The following is an 18,812-nucleotide window of genomic DNA, read 5'->3' on the forward strand; positions in this document are numbered from 1 at the left end:
ACAAATGGAAAAATTTGGAATGTTTTAACCAGTGGTTCTGTGTCTGTTTCCTTGGTGTTAATTGTTAAGCAAAAATTAGCACAAGTAGCAGAGAATCGATCTATACTTTTTACATCTTTCAGCTTCAGAGGTTCCACTGAGTGTGCAATCATCTGGGAACAAAAAGTTGCACACCATCTACTTTGGTATTGACTTGTAGCCTTTTCAATTTAAATAATTTACCCTCAATGTAGTAGCTGACCATGATGCCGTTTTTGTCTTCACTGAAGGCATCTGACAACATTGTAGAAAACATCATGCTGAAAAGCATAGAAGCAAGCACATAGTCTTACTTCACTCTAGTAGGGACTGGGAAGTGCAAGAGCATCACCCAAAACCTATGCAAACATGCCATCATGAAAATGATGTATAGTACTCATTGATTTATCCAGGCAACCAAATTTTGACATCATTTCCCATAAGCCCTCATGAATAATAGTAAGAAAGACCTTAGTCAGATTGTCAAATACTGTATGTGGATCTTTGTTCTGCTCTTGATATTTCTCCTGGAGTTGTCATGCAGTAAATACCATATATTAACCATTTTTTGGCTCTTTCTGAAGCCACAGTTGTTCTTTTGTAGGTGGCCATATTCCAAATGAAGGATCAACTTATTAAGAAGGACTCTAGAGAGAACTTTGCCCGCAACGACTAAGAGAGAGATCCGCTGTTGTTTCCTGCTTTCTAGAGCTTCCAAGTTGGGATGATAAAACGTACCATTGTTTTCTTGAGCCCCCACACCAGGGTGATTAAAATATACCTTCCTAAGTGGATTTCTTCAACAAAGACAAGATCCAACTGAGTTTCAATTGATCAAGGATGGACAGAAGCAGCTACACCCAAAGAAAGAACACTAGGAAATGAATGTAAACTGCTGGCTTTTTTGTTCTTCTTCCCAGGTTATTTATACCTTCTAAATCCAATTCTCCTTGAGCAACAAGAAAACTGTTCAGTTCTGCACACATATATTATATCCAAGATCCACTGCAATCTATTTAACATGTATAGGACTGCTTGCCATCTTTGGGGAGAGGGCGGAGGGAGGGAGGGGAAAAATTGGAACAGAAGTGAGTGCAAGGGATAATGTTGTAAAAAACTACCCTGGCATAGGTTCTGTCAATAAGAAGTTATTTAAAATATATATATATATATATACCTTCCTAGTGGAGAAGTGATGAGACAGGACTCCTGAAGATGGTGGGAAAATGAGTCCATTTATTTCAAGAACTTTCCCCTTTTTATAATGCAACAAAAACAATACTGTGCACGTGGGACCACATAAACAATTTACTATTGTATGTAATTTGCCACCTGGTATTACTTCCACCTGGTATCACTGCTTCAATCTCAACACAGGTTGTCACCACCCCCTGACTTCTCAGAAAGGCCGAGAGCCCTTAGGGGAGATGGGGAGCCTAGCAAGACATTGTTAGCAGGTTCCCTCTGGGCTGAAGAGTCTTACCCAGAGTTTCCCCACTGACTGTGACCTTCTACAATCCACTTAGTAATTGTCACAAGACAATCTATTTCTTTTACCTTTACAGAGATGAACAGTGAAGGAATTCTTTAACTTCTGGGGGATAATCTTCTCTTGCTATATTATTTGGAAAATTTCAGTCAACTTTTATATGAGCAGTGGATCTCCTGCCTTGTAAATCTCAGCTAGAATAGAATTAGCACCAGGCACTTTGCCATACAAAAATCATCTAATGGCATTCAAAACCTGTTCTTCAGTTGAAAGTTTGGCTACAGAGGGCATATCTTCAACCTAAAGTATATAGCCAATGGCTTGGTTGATAATGACCTGTTAAGAACACTATGAAAGTGTTCAGCCCATTTCTCTAGAATGCTGTCCTTATCACTAATCAATGTAGCTCCATCAACTGAGTAGTTGAGATGCACCATAGCTTTTTGGCCTTAAAGTAACCTTCAGAGCATCTTAAGTTTTGGATTGTTATGGTCAATGTAAAACTGAATTTCATCTTCCTTCTTCCTAAGCCAAGAATTCTACATGTCTTAAATTTCACTTGTACTTTGCTTTTGATAGAGTTAAATGCTGCCTTCTTAGAGATAGCGGAACTATCCTGCTGGTAAAATCCTGTGGGTTTTGGGAGGGGAAAGGTTGCTTAGCAGCTTCTAAATTTTCTCATCATTTTTATCAAACCAATCTTGATGTTTGTCAGTGTTCTGGCTGAGATGCACAATTTTGATACATTCTGGCTCAGATGAGTAAATTTGATACTGTATACCAAATCTCTGAAAGCTGCCCACTCCTTTTCTGCGCCACTGTTGCCAGATATTCGTAGTTAACAACAAGTTGTTCCCTCTCAAAGAAGTGCTCTAATTGTTGTTATTAAGTCTTCTGATAGTCCTCTTGCCTTGGGAGTGCTGCAATGCAGATATATAGCTTCAAGAAGATATGACCAGCCCAGCACTTTTTGGCCATACATTGCTTTCTTCGTTATCACACCCTGTCTCTTAAATATCAATTTTTCCTGCAAGGGTGCACCCATGAGTTTTTATTACATTTAGATAGACAGTGTAGGATATGATGACACAAGATGCACAAGTCTTAAGTAGTAAGTAATCTTTAGTGTTGCTGTTTCTAAATCCATTTCTTCCAAGGACTACCTGCCGTGTCTAGTGGTTTGTCCATGGTCTTGCATTGAAGTTACCCAGAATTATAAACTTGTCCTCTTTCAGCACGTTGATGATACAATGTCAGCAAGTCTTCATAAACTTTTTCTTTACTCTCATCAATGTTCATCATAGTAGAATTATACACATTGATGATGGTGACTGGTGCTTTCATGCTAATGGCAATAACACTGTGATGAATCTTTTTCTCTTTTTGGTAGGCATACAAGTTTGTTGATTATATTAATTTTGATTGCAAAACCTACACCTCCATGGCATTCCCCTTCATTGTGGCCACTCTAGAAAAACAGTACCAACCGTTGTAAGTTGACCTTCATTTGCTAGCTGTTTCATTCAGGGCTGCCATTTGAATGTGATATCTGCTGACAGCCATCTGTCACAACAGGGTCTGTTTATCGGTTTCATGTTGTGCATAAGTGTGCACACTTTCCATGAAGAGATGGTAAGTGGAATTATCTTCATAAAAAGTTTTTGTGTATCTTTTTTGTTTCAACCACAGGGTGAGATTCCTGCCTGCTGTGGTAAACAGGCTAGAGTTGGGTGAAGCAGTTTTTAGGGCTCCTTTTCTAGTCTTTTCATTTTATCAGGAAGTGAGTTGTATGGATCCCTTAAAAGAGTTACTCAGAGACTGAGGAGGCTGTCAAATCCCACTGCTGTTTCATTCCAGTGAGATGTCCCTATGGCCTGGGCCACTTGTGTCAAGGGTTCTCCAGCTCTCAATGCATCAGCACCTGCTGCTTCATCACTTGTCTATTGCTACAAGACTTTGAGGTAGGTCAAAATGATATAGGGGGTGTCTTTTGATTCTCACATAAGTTGGATTTGTGAGGAAGAGTTGCACAAAGTCACTGGTTTCACTTGGTCTTTCAGTCATCAAAGTATAGTGACAAGACAAAGGAAAGACATCTGGGATAACTTGCAAGCTCTAAGCACTCCACAATGCTTGCTTCAGCTGCCTTCATGGCTGTTGGGACAAACTGTCTTTATGCTGCTGGGGGAAGTCTTCACATGCTTGAGGCAGATATTCTAACTGTGTGAGGTTTGCAAGAAGCCGTCAGTCCTCTCCTGGCCAGTCCAGTGCAAGGAGGCTGATTTTATAGAAGCAAAAGTGTTGGTTTTGTAGCATAAAACTGTAGATCACCCACCACTCATTGACCTTAAAATTGATTGGTCTATACAGGTGGAGGGATGATAAGCTGGCTAAATTGGCTTGGAAGGGGCATTATTTGCATAAGGGGATTTCCAAAGTTTTGTTTCTTCAGGGTCGTGTGATTTCTAGGAAATCAAAACTGAGGCCTAAGGTTTCACATACTTTAGCAAACAGTTTCTGAGAAAATACATTACTTGCCCTACACATACTCACCACTGGTTTTGGAACCCCTCAATTGCTCTCAACCTGGTTTAACACATCAGCCAGAATAGTTTAATGCACATGCTACAGCTTCTTGGTGCCATAGGTGAAAGTTGGGTAAATCAGGTGGTTATCAAAAGTGAAAAACAGCTCAGCAGCTCATACACAAGAAGTTCTTCTAGTCTTCCCTGAACACCCCCCACTGCTCCCATCCAGAAAGTACTTTAGATCATATATTTCAAAAATGTCTTAGCACAGTGCCCGTCAAATGGTACCTGTTATGTAAATGCTTATCCTATTCCTTCCCACTTAACCCTGACTTGGAAAAGCAGATCAAGAGTTCAGAAAAGATGTCAGAACTGAAAAAATTGGTTTGGAAGTCATCCGTATATGAAGATGATCTTTGAAGTCAGGATGAGCTCGCCAAGAAGAATATAGTGAAAGGATAGAAAAGGTTTGAAGATAAAGCTTTGAAAATGCCTAAATTTAAAGAGAAATCAGCATAAGAAAAATATAAGAAATTATTAAAGAAGTTGTGGGGGAAGCAAGAAAGCATAGTGTTTTTGGACGATCAAGGAAATAAAGAGTAAAAGAAGACAAGTGTCAAATGCTATCAAAGGACCCTGATTTTAAAGATCTTCTTTCCTCCTCTGAGAAGGATGCCACAGAAAGCCAGTAGAGGAAAGATGATCTTAGGAAGGAGCCAGGCAACAACAAAATTATACAATGATCAATTCTCATGGACATGACTTTTGTCAAAAATGAGATGATTCAGGCCAGTTCTAATGGTCTTGTGATGAAGAGAGCCATCTACACCCAGAGAAAGGACTGTGGGGACTGAGTATGGATCATAACATAGTATTTTCACTTCTTTTGTTGTTGTTTGCTTGCATTTTGTTTTGTTTTTCATTATTCTTCCTTTTTGATCTGTTGTTTCTTGTGCAGCATAATGAAGAAATATGTATAGAAAAATTGCACATGTTTAACATATATTGGATTACTTGCCATCTAGGGAAAGGGGTGGGGAGAAGGGGAGGAAATTTGGAACACAAGGTTTTGCAAGGGTCAGTGTTGAAAAATTATCCATGCATATGTTTTGAAAATAAAAAGATTTAATTTTAAAAAGTAAAAGAAAAGAAAGAAAGAAAAAAGAAAAGAGCTAGGTCTCAGTATCAGAAGATGGAAGTAGTGAGAAAGGAAAAAGTTTAAGATGAAAGACATTTTTTAATTATGGAGCATGCATTCCAGAAGGTATGGAGAGTCTGAATCTCAAGGAAGAACCTCACACTCTCTAATCACATTTCCCTCAATAAACCTCTTTCCAATCATCAGTACTCTTTCTGAATCTAATCCTGAATGATTAGTATACTCCCATCCCCTTTTACTCATCATACCATTGCTTCTGAACCCCAGGCTGCTAATGTATAACCCTTATTCCCCATCCCAACTGGCCTCTCCTTTAGGCAAACCTGTCCTTATTTTATGTTACAGAGTCCAGATCTGCCAGGTCTTTCCACTATAGCCTCTGAGGAAATTACAAAACTATAATTGAGTCCACAACAAGTGAACTCTCATCACTGGCCCTCTTCCACATAAGGAATTAAACAAGGCAAAGCTTACTTTATATTCTTTGAGAAAGAAGATCCCATTGTTCACATTATATCTACATGTTATATCTACGTCTATTAAAATATAAGTTCTTTGAGGGCAGAGATTGTTTTTGCCTTTATATAGCCAGTACTTAATACTTGTTGACTAACTAACTGATACATAGAATTCAGGAGAAAAATTAGGGCAGGATATAGAGATTTAAATAGCAAATTATCTCCTTTTCAGGTTTTCCAACAAGGTGTTCCCTATGTATACATAAAAAACACTCAAAATTCCTTGAAAGCGAAAACAACAAAAATAACTCTGATTAATGATTCTCTTATGATAAATATGAAGCAAAGAATAAAATAGAGAGATGCATGTCTGTCAAGAGTACTTACCACTGTGGTGGAGGAGATCCAGAACCAAATCAATCATCAGTCAGTAAATAGTTATTAAGTGCTTGCTATGTGCCAGGTATTGTACCTAGGGCGGAGTTCAGGTTGAAGCCATGCTATCCTACAGGTGCTGCTGTTCATAGAAGACATTGTGTTGATTGTATCAATATTTTAAACATTGCTGAGGTCTATGGAAGAGATCTATAATCATTCAAAAGAATTTGGACTAAAACAAAAACTAAGGATGAAGAATGTCTGATTAGGGAATGCATTTGAGTAGGTGTGCTATATATCTTGCCTTTCAATATGTATAGTTAGGAAAGTCATTATAGATTAAGAACTAATTGGGCCAGAATTGAAGAGGAGGAGGAGAGGGGGTTAAATTGCAAAGATCCTTTAAAATCCCTATGCTTCCCATGGAAACAAAGGCCCCTAATTTTAATTAATTAATACAACTAATTCTACCATTATTACTGTTTGACCAGCAAGACATAGAACATGATAGTCTCTGAAAAATTAAAAATAATTATCAAACAAAGGGCAATAGAAGGGCCCATGGTGGGCATAATCAGGCTGCAACTTATAGATAATGCGAATTATAAAGAAGAACTGGAGTAAAAGATGTCATTAAGGGAATCTAGGACAAGAAGAGAAGATGGAATGGTTGCATTGAGGGATGATGGGGAGTAGTAGATTGCTTCTCTGGCATCTCCAAGATGTTAGGAGAAAACAAGGAAAACTTTCAGGATACAAGTGGATTTTCTGCATGGGAAGACATGGATAAAAAATCACAGAGCATGGGCAAGCAAGCATGGATGGGTTATGATTTTCATTGTTGGAGTTTGAACTCACAAATCCTTTGGGGTATTTACTATTTAGATTTGGGAGTCATTTGCATTAAGATTTTAATTGAATCTGTGGGAACTAATGAGATCACAGTGAGAGACTATTCAGAGTTTATTCTTGCATCTAATAAGCTCCTCACTTCTAAAGGCACCACCATGTTGCTAATTCAAGCCTAGATTGACATCCCTCAGTCTCCTCTCTCTTCTCATTGGAGGGTTAGAGGGCAGAATACCAAATGCCATTCAATGACTTCCTTTAAAGAGGACAAAAACTGGACTCAGATTACTGCATTTTACATCTACTGTCCCACTTGGTTTCAACTCCATTAAACAAGATGCCACACAGTATTCTATGCCCTGTTCCCTGCCGCTTTTTGTGTGAGATAGATTGTAAGCTATTTGAGGCAGGCACACTCCTTTTATTAATTGTATCCTCAATGCTTAGGACTCTTAGCACCTAGTAAGCACTCAATAAATGGCTATATCCAGAAGGAAGTGATTAACAGGGCCAAAAACTGGAAAGAAGTTAAGAAGTCAAGACTAAGATACCATTAGATTTTTAAAAAGATCTAAGATCATTGATTACTTGGGAAAAAGTCTTAGATTCAGAGTTTCTCCCAGTGCCACTGAGATATCAGTTTCAGTTGAGCGATGAGATCAAAAGTCTGTGTAAGGAAATGGAGGCAAATGGAGGATTTCTAGGAGTTTGGCTCTGAAAGAGAAAAGAAATATAAGATGAATGTAAATGGAAAGGTCAAATAAGACTTTTTTAAGCGTGGAGGAGATTTGAGCATATTTAGAGGCATCAGATGAGTCAGTAGAGGAGAAGAAATTAAAAATTATAGAAAGGGAGATGATCAAAGAAAGGGGCAAACTTCGGGGAAAAAAAGAAGTCATAGGATAAAGGTCAAAAGTGAATGAGTTAGCATTGGCAAGAAGTAGGGTCTCCTGTTCCTCATAGATTACAGCATAAGAAAAGAGAATAGAGGATAAAGTAGGAGGCTAGAGAGAGTTAAAATTTCTATATAGGGTAATTTGGAAGTAAGACATAGTTAAAATATAAATTTATATATACCTCTAGGTGGCATCATGTACTATACAGTGAAATTCACAATAAAATATTCATGAAAAATTTTAAGGAAATATAGTTTTTCTAAAAAATGTCTGTATTTGTTCCAGCATCAAATATACTTTTAAGATTCAACATTCATTTTTCATAGTGGTTGTCCCAAGGTAATTATTTGCCTCTTCTCCTCAGTAATACACTTACTATCAACATATTGCATAAAAGGATTCATGTGAATTCAAGGTTTTTATTAGATTTATAGCCCTTTCAAGTGAAAAAGTGTTTTTCAGAGGTGCTTCCGATTTCCAGTGTCTGGGGAAATCTTCCCTTCACCATCAATAATGCCACCTGCAGAAATCTAGCTTCATATAAATCCAACATGACATTTTCTATAATGTACAGTGCAAAAGAGTGCTCTTAGGGCAAGGAATAATATCTATGTAAATTATATTAGGCCAGTATGTGGAAAAACATCTGTCTCATAATTTATAGATTCAGGACATTTCTAGGACATATTTCAGTGCACCAAATAAATTTTGGTGTTTTTATATTAGTTGGCTATTTAAATGAGTGTTCACTACAAATGATGCTGACATCTAGATAATCTTTTCTGAAATTCCCCTTTTAAACTTGTGGCTAATGTTTATTACTCATGGGACTATATTTACAAAGTCTACTTGCAATGCTTACCCAATTTTACTTTCTTTATTTAATTTGGCAGTTCTCAAAGTGTGATCTGCAGACCCCTGGAAGTCCCTAATACTTTTTCAGAGAGTCCAAGATAGCAAAATTATTTTCATTAAAGTACTAAGATTATTTGCCTATTAAAATATTCCTCCCTTTTCCGTCTACATATCTGAGTAAGGCTAGGTTTTATTCATATACTTCAACCAAAACAACATACATAATACATTGAAAATAAAAGCAGTTATAAGAATTCAGCTGTCTTCTATTTAGCTAGATGTTAAAGAGATCTGAAGATATATATATATAAAAGTAATTCCATTGCCCTCACTAATTTTTACTTTGGAAAGTATATTTCTCTTTTTTCCCCCCAGTCATCTATATTTTATTTTTCCAAGTTATATGTAAAATCTATTTTTTACCTTATGTTTTTAAAAAATTTCACATTCCAAATTCTTTTCTTCCCTCCTTTCCATTTCCCTCTCCGAGACAGCAAGCAATTAAGATACTGATTATACATGTGTAGTCATACAAAATATAGAAAAAATTTTTCACAAAAATGTTATTTATGTTAACATGTAATGCATTTATTATTGTTAATTTAAATGAATACATTTTAACACGTTATTTAAAATTTCTAATCATGACAGATATAATGTACACAAACAAAAACATATTGGGGTCTTCAATAATTTTTAAGAATATAAAGGGATCTTGAGACCAAAATGCTTGAGAACTACTGATTTAATTCAATTCAATTTAGTTTAATTCAATAGTAAGTATTTACTATTCACCTAACTCTTGTAAATACTGAGGAATACAGAAACAAAACAGTACCTACCTTCAATAAGCTCACATTCTATTTTAGGAAAACAACATGAGCACAGAAATAAATATAAAATATATATACCAGAGAATAGGGTAGGAGGAGGGGGAGTGAATCAGTTAAAATGTCCTTAATTAGTAAGGAACACTTGCACTGAGCCTTTGAGAGAAACTAAGGAGAGGCAAGGGTGTGTTTGTATATGTTTAATAACAGCTTTTTCGAGGGGGAGGGAGAGATAATGCCCGACACAATTAAAAGTTTTATCTGCTTTATTAACATTTTCTTCATCACTTTTTAAAAATACTACACAATCAACAAATTAATAAGTCAAGCCTTTATTTGTAGTGTTTGCTGATTTCTAAGGTTTAAATACTCCTATTGAAAATTTGACATTCGAGCCCAGAGGTGAGAAGGGAGCATATTCCAAGCACAAGTGGCAAATATTTATTAATTGCCTACTATATGTCAGGTACTATTATATGATAATTCATATATAACTATTTCCCATTAACGGTGCCATCATTCTTATAGTCACAAGGTCCAGTAATTCAAAGCAGAGAACCAACTATGAAATCCAGAGCATCCATAGAAAAATGAGAAATATCAACATTAGGAAGGCAAACTCTTTCTTTGGATAGTATGCCTAGTGGATAGAGACCCTCAAGCATACTGGCTACATCATCCTGAACTTCTGTACTCTCAGGCAACTTCCCAAGTCTATCATTTGCCCAGCGGATGGTGCTGCTGTTGATCAGCACTCTAAAGAAAATATCTTACCAGGAGCTCCCTACAGCAATGAAATTACAACTCCACTAAAAGAAATATAATATCATTCCTACTTGGGATTCATGACAATGGAAGAGTATTTCTTATTTAAAAGAACCAAGGAAGAATACCTTTAAAATTTCACATTAATCTATCATATCCCTTTTTTTTGTAATCAACAAACCATTAATATGAGTATCTTACTCTTGAATCATTTGTGCATCTGTGAAGAAGTGATTTGCTATGGAAAGCATATTTTTTTTTTATCAAGGATACACTCAATATTTGCATAGACCATTCTCATATAAATTTTATATGTATGACAGATGCTAGGCACATGATAGGTGGTTGCTAATATACAATCATATCCTACATGTATGAATCATTTGTGTATTTAGAATGAGATAATATTTGTAAAATGCTTAGTAGAGTGGCTGGCACATTAATAGTCATTTAATAAATATCTGTTCTCTTCCCTTTGCCCTTGTCTTTTCTCTTATATTAATACAGTAAACACCTTATGATCAGGAACTATTATTTCATTTTTATATACCCAGTACCTAGCAGAGTATCATGTATATAGTAAGTATTTAATGATTTTTTTTGCAGTTGTTTTTATATTGCTATTCATTCTTGTGATATTAGTGGGATGGGTGTTTGATGGGGAAAGTATGTTCCAAAGAGGCTAGATTACTAAAATAATTTTACTTGCTAAGTTAATGAGCCTTTGATTTTAAAAGACTTTGCTTTGGAAATAGAAGACCAATAAAATGGCTCTGGTAATCTCATCAATGAAAAGGGCAGTGGTAAAAGGGCAAGGACTAAATCTTGTCTTCTTTAAAATTCTCTCCAGGATGAGCTGACATGTCTAGAGAGAGTAAACGGGATGGTGAGGGACCTCAAGATTCTGCCCCAGGAGTGGATGCCTCATCAGTTGGAGAATGGCTGAATAAGTTATGGCATATGGATATTATGGAATATTATTGTTCTGTAAGAAATGATCAGGAGGATGATTTTAGAAACACCTGGGGAGACTTATCTGAAGATGCTGAGTGAAATGAGTAGAACCAGGAGATCACTGTACATGGCAACAAGAAGATTATATGATAATTAATTCTGATGAATGTGACTCCTAACAGTGAGATGATTGATAGTCTTGTGATGATGAGAGCCATATACCCAGAGAGAGGACTGTGGGGACTGAATGTGGATCACAACATAATATTTTCATTCTTTTTAATGTTGTTCACTTGCATTTTGTTTTCTTACTCATCTTTCCTTTTTGATCTGATTTTTCTTGTGCAGCAAGAGAATTGGTTTTTTTTTTTTTTAATTTAATAGCCTTTTATTTACAGGATATATACATGGGTAACTTTACAGCATTAACAATTGCCAAACCTCTTGTTCCAATTTTTCACCTCTTACCCCCCCACCCCCTCCCCTAGATGGCAGGATGACCAGTAGATGTTAAATATATTAAAATATAAATTAGATACACAATAAGTATACCTGACCAAAACGTTATTTTGCTGTACAAAAAGAATCAGACTCTAAAATATTGTACAATTAGCTTGTGAAGGAAATCAAAAATGCAGGTGTGCATAAATATAGGGATTGGGAATTCAATGTAATGGTTTTTAGTCATCTTCCAGAGTTCTTTTTCTGGGCATAGCTAGTTCAGTTCATTACTGCTCCATTAGAAATGATTTGGTTGATCTCGTTGCTGAGGATGGCAGCAAGAGAATTGTACAAATATGTTTACACATATTAGATTTAACATATATTTTAACATGTATAACATATATTGGATTGCTTGCCATCTAGGGGAGGGGATGGAGGGAAGAAGGGGAAAATCTGAAATACAAGGCTATGCAAGGGTCAGTGTTGAAAATTATCTGTGCATGTGTTTTGAAAATAAAAAGCTATAAGGGATAAGGGAAAGGAGCAGGAGTTAGTTAGCCTGAAAAGACTAAGGTTAGGTGTCTTCCGCATCTCAAAGGCTGCCTAAGGACACAGAACAAAAAGAAAACTGGGTCTTGAGTAAGAAGACCCTAGTTTGAATCCTGACTTTACCTCTTATTACTTCTGAGCAAGCCACTTAACTCTAGACTGAAATTTTCTCTTTTATAAAATGAAGAATTGATCCTAAGGATGGACAACAGGGGCTGGGGATTCCCTACCCAGAGGACAAAATTGGGAACAATAAATAGAAGTTGCAAAAAGATACAAAGATGTTTGATGTTTATGAAAATCTTCCCAATAATTAGAATCTGTCCTTACTTTCCAGCAAGGAAAATATAGGTGGGCAAGGAAAGTGATCCAAAGAAAATACTCCTGCTTTGGTACTGGCATATTGCAGGAAGTGGGTGTCTACTGTATGCCAGATATTATCTCATTTGATTTGAACAACAATCCTCTTATCCCCACTTTAAAGTTGAGAAAAACAGATTAAATGGCTGCCCAAGATGTCTGAGATTATATCAGAACTCAGATTTTCCTGTCTCTGGACCCAGTGCCATCTAGATGACTCAAGAGGCATCTGTATAGATCAGAGATTGTCTGATATATCATTATCCAGATACTGATATCTATCCACTAGCCAGATAGATCACTAAGGCCCAGAAGGCTAGAGCTTTGGTTTTTTCCTAGGCTATCACAGCATTTAAACTTCTTTTGTTAGGTTAATCCCAAGGGCTAACCCATGTATGTAATTAGCAGTAAATTTGAATCACCCAGCACAAAGTTATGAGGCAAATCAATGAGGCAATGTCAGGGGACAAGGAGAATTCATACCTGTCAAAGGGACATACCTGGTCTTCCTTGTTGCACAGTTCTAGGATCATAGAATCATAGAGCTGAAAGATATATCTAAAAATTATGCAGACTGATTTTTCTTGTACAACATGACAAATATGGATTTAGAAGAATTGTACATTTATAAACTGTATCAATTGCTTGCCTTCTTTGGAGGGAGGGAAGAAAAAGATTTGCAACACAAAATCTTACAGAAATGAATGTTGAAAACATTTGAAAAAATAAAATACTATTGAGGAAAAAAATATATCTAGCCCTTGCCTTCAGACTTCATTTGAATCAGGATGTAACCTGTTTCTTTTCCTAAAGATCCCAACAAATGGCAGCAGGGAGATCAGTGCAAAGGATAGTGCAATGACTCTGAAATAGAATCATGCTTTGGCCAATTACGCATGTGTTAACCTGGACAAGTCCCTTCCTTGCTCCTTCTGCTGGTAAAATGAGAGAGTTGGATCCAGTGACCTGTTTGTCTCTCCCAGTTCTAATCCCTGTTATATATCTCTGATGGTGATCAGTGCTCCCAAATCTCCACCATGAAAACACCCCAGTTATACTCCATGTTAAACCAGTAGATGGATAATATGTTGGAAATGTTTGAGATCATTTCTGCTTCTTGAGATTTTATGATTCTATGTGATTTCACCTTTGCCATTTGTGATACCTCAGAAGCTCAATTCATATTAATTATTGGAGGATAGAATTCAGTTCATTAGCTAAATGATTATCAAGTTAGCCAACATACAATGAAATGTTCTAGCTTCACAGAGATCCAAAATTAAATTAGGAATTATTTTTCTCTCTTGGAGTTTACATGATCACTTTGTTCAATTAAAGTATTGATAAGAAGCCATAGACTATATATTTTCTGAGACTTTTTCCAGAAGCATTAGAAAATCTAAAGGATACAAATCAAGTTAATTTTCACAATTAAAAAGGGCAGAATTTATTCTGAAATTATGGATGTTCTGTTAAAATTAAAATCAAATTCATTTAATGCCTCCCAGGCACATTAAGAAAATAAATGACTTTTAGGGAAACTTTAATATCTTTGAGGCTTAGGCTTGTCAATAAGTCTAATGGTAACTTAAAAAGCCTGATGATCAGTATCTAACATACTTAGATCTTCATCTTCTATCTCATTACAAAAAAAGAACAGGTTTGTCTTTTTGTTCTTTTTTTAAAGAATTCAGTGTTGTTCAGGGGCACTTACAAGAAACTTCAAGGATTTCATTCATCCCAAATTGATGTGTCAGCTTGATTTACCTCCAAAAATAGAGAAATTCTTGCATTCTTTTTGCTAGAGTGATCTCTTTGGCTAAACTTGTCATTAGTCAAAGGAAGAATGGGCTCCCTGTGGCTAGTTGCCTACACAACCCTTTGCAAAGAGGGGACCTTTCTTCTGTCGCCTCTCTCCTTCATCCACCATGCCCCCAAGCAAGGCAAGGACAATTCTGCCAGGCACTCATCAGCAAAGCAGCATTTAAAAGCAGAACAACTATAAGCCCTCATCACAGTGGGCCAGCTTCCAAATAGGATCAGAGCTGCAGTGCTGAAAGCACATACATAAGATCACAGAGGCATCTTCATTCAGCTCAAATATTCCTCAATGAATTTGGGAGATGATTCCATCTCATGTAAAGGGACAATCATGTTCACGTTTCCAGAATCCCATCAGGACAACAATTTGAAGAACCCAGATCCTTGTTTTTCTATATTACTAAGTCATGCTATCTTTATAATGCTAAATAAGATGCCATTCCAAATTCCTCATCTAAGGAAAGTCAAGACCTCTGGGATCATATGTTTTTCTCTTTCCTGTATTTGAGAATTCTCTTACTCTTCTAGGTCTGCTTCCCCTTATAGCCTCCCCCATCTAAAAATAACAGAAGATAAATGGGTGTAAGATTTAGCTATAAAAGTCCATACCTTCCACCCTTTGATGCAGCTAAGGCAACCTAATGATAACTTAGAGCCTCAGTGAGCTAAGTCACTGAATGGTAGGACATTCCCAAGGTCATACAGTCTCTGTATCAGACATAGGATTTGAACCCTGGTCTTCCTGAATCAAAGGTTAGCCATCTCCATTATGCCATATTCCAGTTCAAACATATTTCTATTAGTTGTTTTTGGTTATGTCCAAATCTCCATGACGCCCATTTGGGTTTTCCTAGCAAAGATGCCAGAGTGGTTTGCCATTTCCTTCTGCAGTTCATCTTACAGATGAAGAAACTGAGAAAAAACGAGGGTAAATAACTTGCCCAGGGTCATATAGCTAGTGAGTGACTGAGGCCAAATTTGAACTCGGAAAGATGACTCATACTTATATTACAAAGTGCTTTAATGAGAAATATTACTCTATTTGATCTTACAATAATTCAGACTCTGGGATTTCAGAGGATCTATGAACTTCAATGGGAAATAAATTACATCTTTATTTTAACCAGGCTCTAACTGAAATTATACAAAATCATTTCCCACACTAAGCTAGAAAAATATCAGTAACAACTCAATGAAAAATGAGCTAATCAATCACTGCAATAACCATTACCTCCAACTTGATTTCCAATAAATGAAGTTACAAAACTTTTGGTGCACCTGAAGAGAAACATATTTCAATCTTGAAGCATACTTTCATGGCTTTAATTCCCTTTACAATAACTTATCTCTATAAATGAAGATTCTCAATCACAATCTTAATAAAATCCAAAGGAAGTACCAAAATGAAGGCTGAATGTGATATGCGGGTATCTCTTTCAAAAACCACACCATGAATAAAAACTGTTGGTTGACAAGAAATAGAATTAAGGTTATTGCTAATTTATTTGATGATGTTCTGGCAAATATTTACCAAATTTATTTTTTTTAAGTTATATACCAAATAAAATTTTCTTTGTGAAAAATTAATGTTTATGTTATTTCTTATTGCAAATATGTAAGATACACCCCAGAATTTCTTTCCTTTTATACTAAATAGAGGATCTGGGAAGGTTTATTGAAAGCCATGGGATTGAAAAAGATTGGGACTTCCTTACTTTAAGTCTAGTATTTTTTTCTTTTATTTAACTGTAAGTTCTGCTTTATTTCCATTAGGTGACAGCATGGGCCACATGCTAGATTAATTTCTTGTTTTAGCAGCTGAGGGCAAGCAGGGACAAGAAAGAAGTATGGAATTTACTTACCCACAAAAGGTAGATAGATGCTCAAGCAGGACCTCTGGTGCTTCCTTTAATGGTCTGTGACATACGTGCACTGGTTGCTGTAGTTGACTTTCAGAATTGAAGGGCAGCCACTAGAAGTTCACGTCCCCCACCTTTATAGATGCAATGATGTGACCCTGCTTGACTACAACTTGAGGAGCAGTCATTTTTGGGAAAGCCCTTGGAGTGTTCCAAGTAGAATCCACTGGAGTATAGACAGTCCTTTCAAAATGATGGTGGTGGCTGAAAGAGAATGGAAACACATTCACCTTGTGGGCAGCAGCTTGATTGTTAAGCTTTTCACTGATAATCACATATGACAAGCTCCTGTCTTTCCTTGAGAGACCATCAGGAAGTCTGGTGAGAAACCTGCTTCTCTCCTTGACCCTCTTCTTAAGAACTGCCTCCCCAGATTCTGCTCTGGACACCCTCCTGCTAGGGATTTAAGTAGTCCCTGTTCATGAGCACCTTCTTCCATTCCTGGAGTCTCTGACAGTGTCTGTATTCTCTCTGGCTTTTCTTTCTCTGGCTTTTTTCTGGGCAAGGGTTCCTCCTCAAATGGGACAAATTCCTCTCTCTGGGCCAGTTCTTTGGGACTCTGGCAGCTGACCTCCCACTTTGCTTCCTTGTCTGGCCTTTTTGATTTTTTCAGCTAACAGGCCCTCATGGTCTTGCATTCTAGGTTCCTTTGCCCTCTGTTTCTGTGACTCCAGGAGGATGCCCACCCTTTTCCTAAGGACCTTCCTCTTTTAAGTTCCTGTAACACAGACTTCTCCTCTGTTAGGACCTTTTCATCTTCCTCACTCTCATATTCTTCATTGGTAACAGTCTCTTGGCTTGAGTGACATGACTTCTCTGCATCCAGGGACTCAAACTCCTGTCCCCATCTTCACTCGATCTTCTACATCTTCCTCTTGCTTACTATCAGATGGCATCTGAGGGTTCTGGGTCCGTTCTTTGTTCCTGGATTTCTTTATAGGTCTTCTGGCCATTCTTGGCCATGGCAGCCCTTGCCTTAGCCCAGTTCCTTTTGTCCTGGTGATGGAGGCTCATTCTCTCCACCATTCTGGCCACTTTTCTCTTTTCCAGCTCTTTTAATGGGGCAGGAGGACTACCAGTCCCCCTGAAATGCTTCAGGGCTTCTTTGGCTTTCTTTTTCTTAGCAATGATGAAACTTTTTGCTTTTGATTTTCTTCTGTCTTTGAGCCCTGGCTTCATGGTAGGACTGCAGGGCCCAGGGTCTCTGAAGCTGTTGGGCCTCCTCTAGGCTCATGGCTTTGAGGGAGCCTTCTTCTCTGGGGTCAATAGAGGTCCCTTAGTGGCAGTTGGTTCTTATGGAAGAGGTTAAAAATTTCCTGTTCCAGGGCAGTTCTTGCCTTCCAGTCACCCAGGACTCAATAGGGACAAGTCGTACTTGTTTCTCTTCCAGGGGAAAACCCAGCTGTTGTGCTCTTCTGTCCCACTTGGTCATGGTCTGGGAAGTTTCACTGCATGCAGATTCTCCCACTATCTGCTCAGTTTTCTCTTTGCTGAGGAGCAACTCCACAGCCTTCTTGTCTTTAACTCTCTTTAGCTGTCTTTTCACTTTAGCCAATGAGGAAGAAGCCTTGATTATATTCAAGTGGTTCAAAAAGGAAGGGCCAGTTTTTCCTCAATCCATCAGTGCTGATACTGAATTCTGACACCTGCAGACTGGCCTCAAATCACTTAGTCCATTTCTGCCTGTTCTTTCATCCAGGCCACTGACAGCCTCTAGGAGCTGTAGATGCTTTCTCTCTCCATCCCTGTCTTCCTCATCCTCACTGGCACTTAAGGGATAGTTGTTCAGAAAACCCATTATTTCTGGTGCAATGTCAGAAGGGTGCTCTACACTACCAGCATCTTGTTCATCCTGGCAGGCCACTGGTCACTCCTTATGCAGGTTGCCCTTTAATTCTCTTTTCACAATGCCAAGTTTCCTCTCAGTACTACAGGGAACAAAAATAAATAAAACATTATGAAAATGTTCTAAAGGAAAAATAACATATAGATCCAGGATGTACCCTTACAATTCTTCTTCTTCTTCTTCTTCTTTTTTAAAAACAAAGCGATAGAGAGCATGGGGATACTTGACCAGCAAAAGGTCAAATGGAAGCTCGAAAATTTAGACCAGTGATGTCAAATTTAAATAGAAACAGGGGCTACTAAATCAGACACAAGGATGACTGAATACACTTTGACTGTTTTACTATATTTTTATTTATTTTGATAAAAAATGTTCCAACTACATTTTAATCTGTTTTGGGCTGCTTTCAGTTTTTGACTCTAGTCTTGTGGGCTGCATGAAGCCTGTAGGCTGTATATTTACACCTCTGGTTCAGTACTGAGATGAATGAAAAACTCAGAGAAAACAATTTCTGGATAATTAATTATCAATGCATTAATAGGCTAGCTGGCAATCAATAAATTGATGGGCAATGATTTCTCTGGTAACCAGACACACAGGAAGGGACAGAAAAGCATTAAATTTCATTTGAAAAGGGACTCCCCTGCCAAGTGAAAAATCAACCCTGACTGATGGACATTTAATAAAGAGGTAT

At 37.3% G+C, this 18,812-nt stretch overlaps 1 pseudogene; it reads right to left on the reverse strand.

Annotated features, from left to right (window-relative positions):
• Window positions 1–16,210: 16,210 nt before the first annotated feature.
• Window positions 16,211–18,198, reverse strand: LOC100926068 (annotated as a pseudogene).
• Window positions 18,199–18,812: the final 614 nt, after the last annotated feature.

This window comes from Sarcophilus harrisii, chromosome 5 (genome assembly GCF_902635505.1).
Source record: "Sarcophilus harrisii chromosome 5, mSarHar1.11, whole genome shotgun sequence".
NCBI classification, from domain to species: domain Eukaryota; kingdom Metazoa; phylum Chordata; class Mammalia; order Dasyuromorphia; family Dasyuridae; genus Sarcophilus; species Sarcophilus harrisii.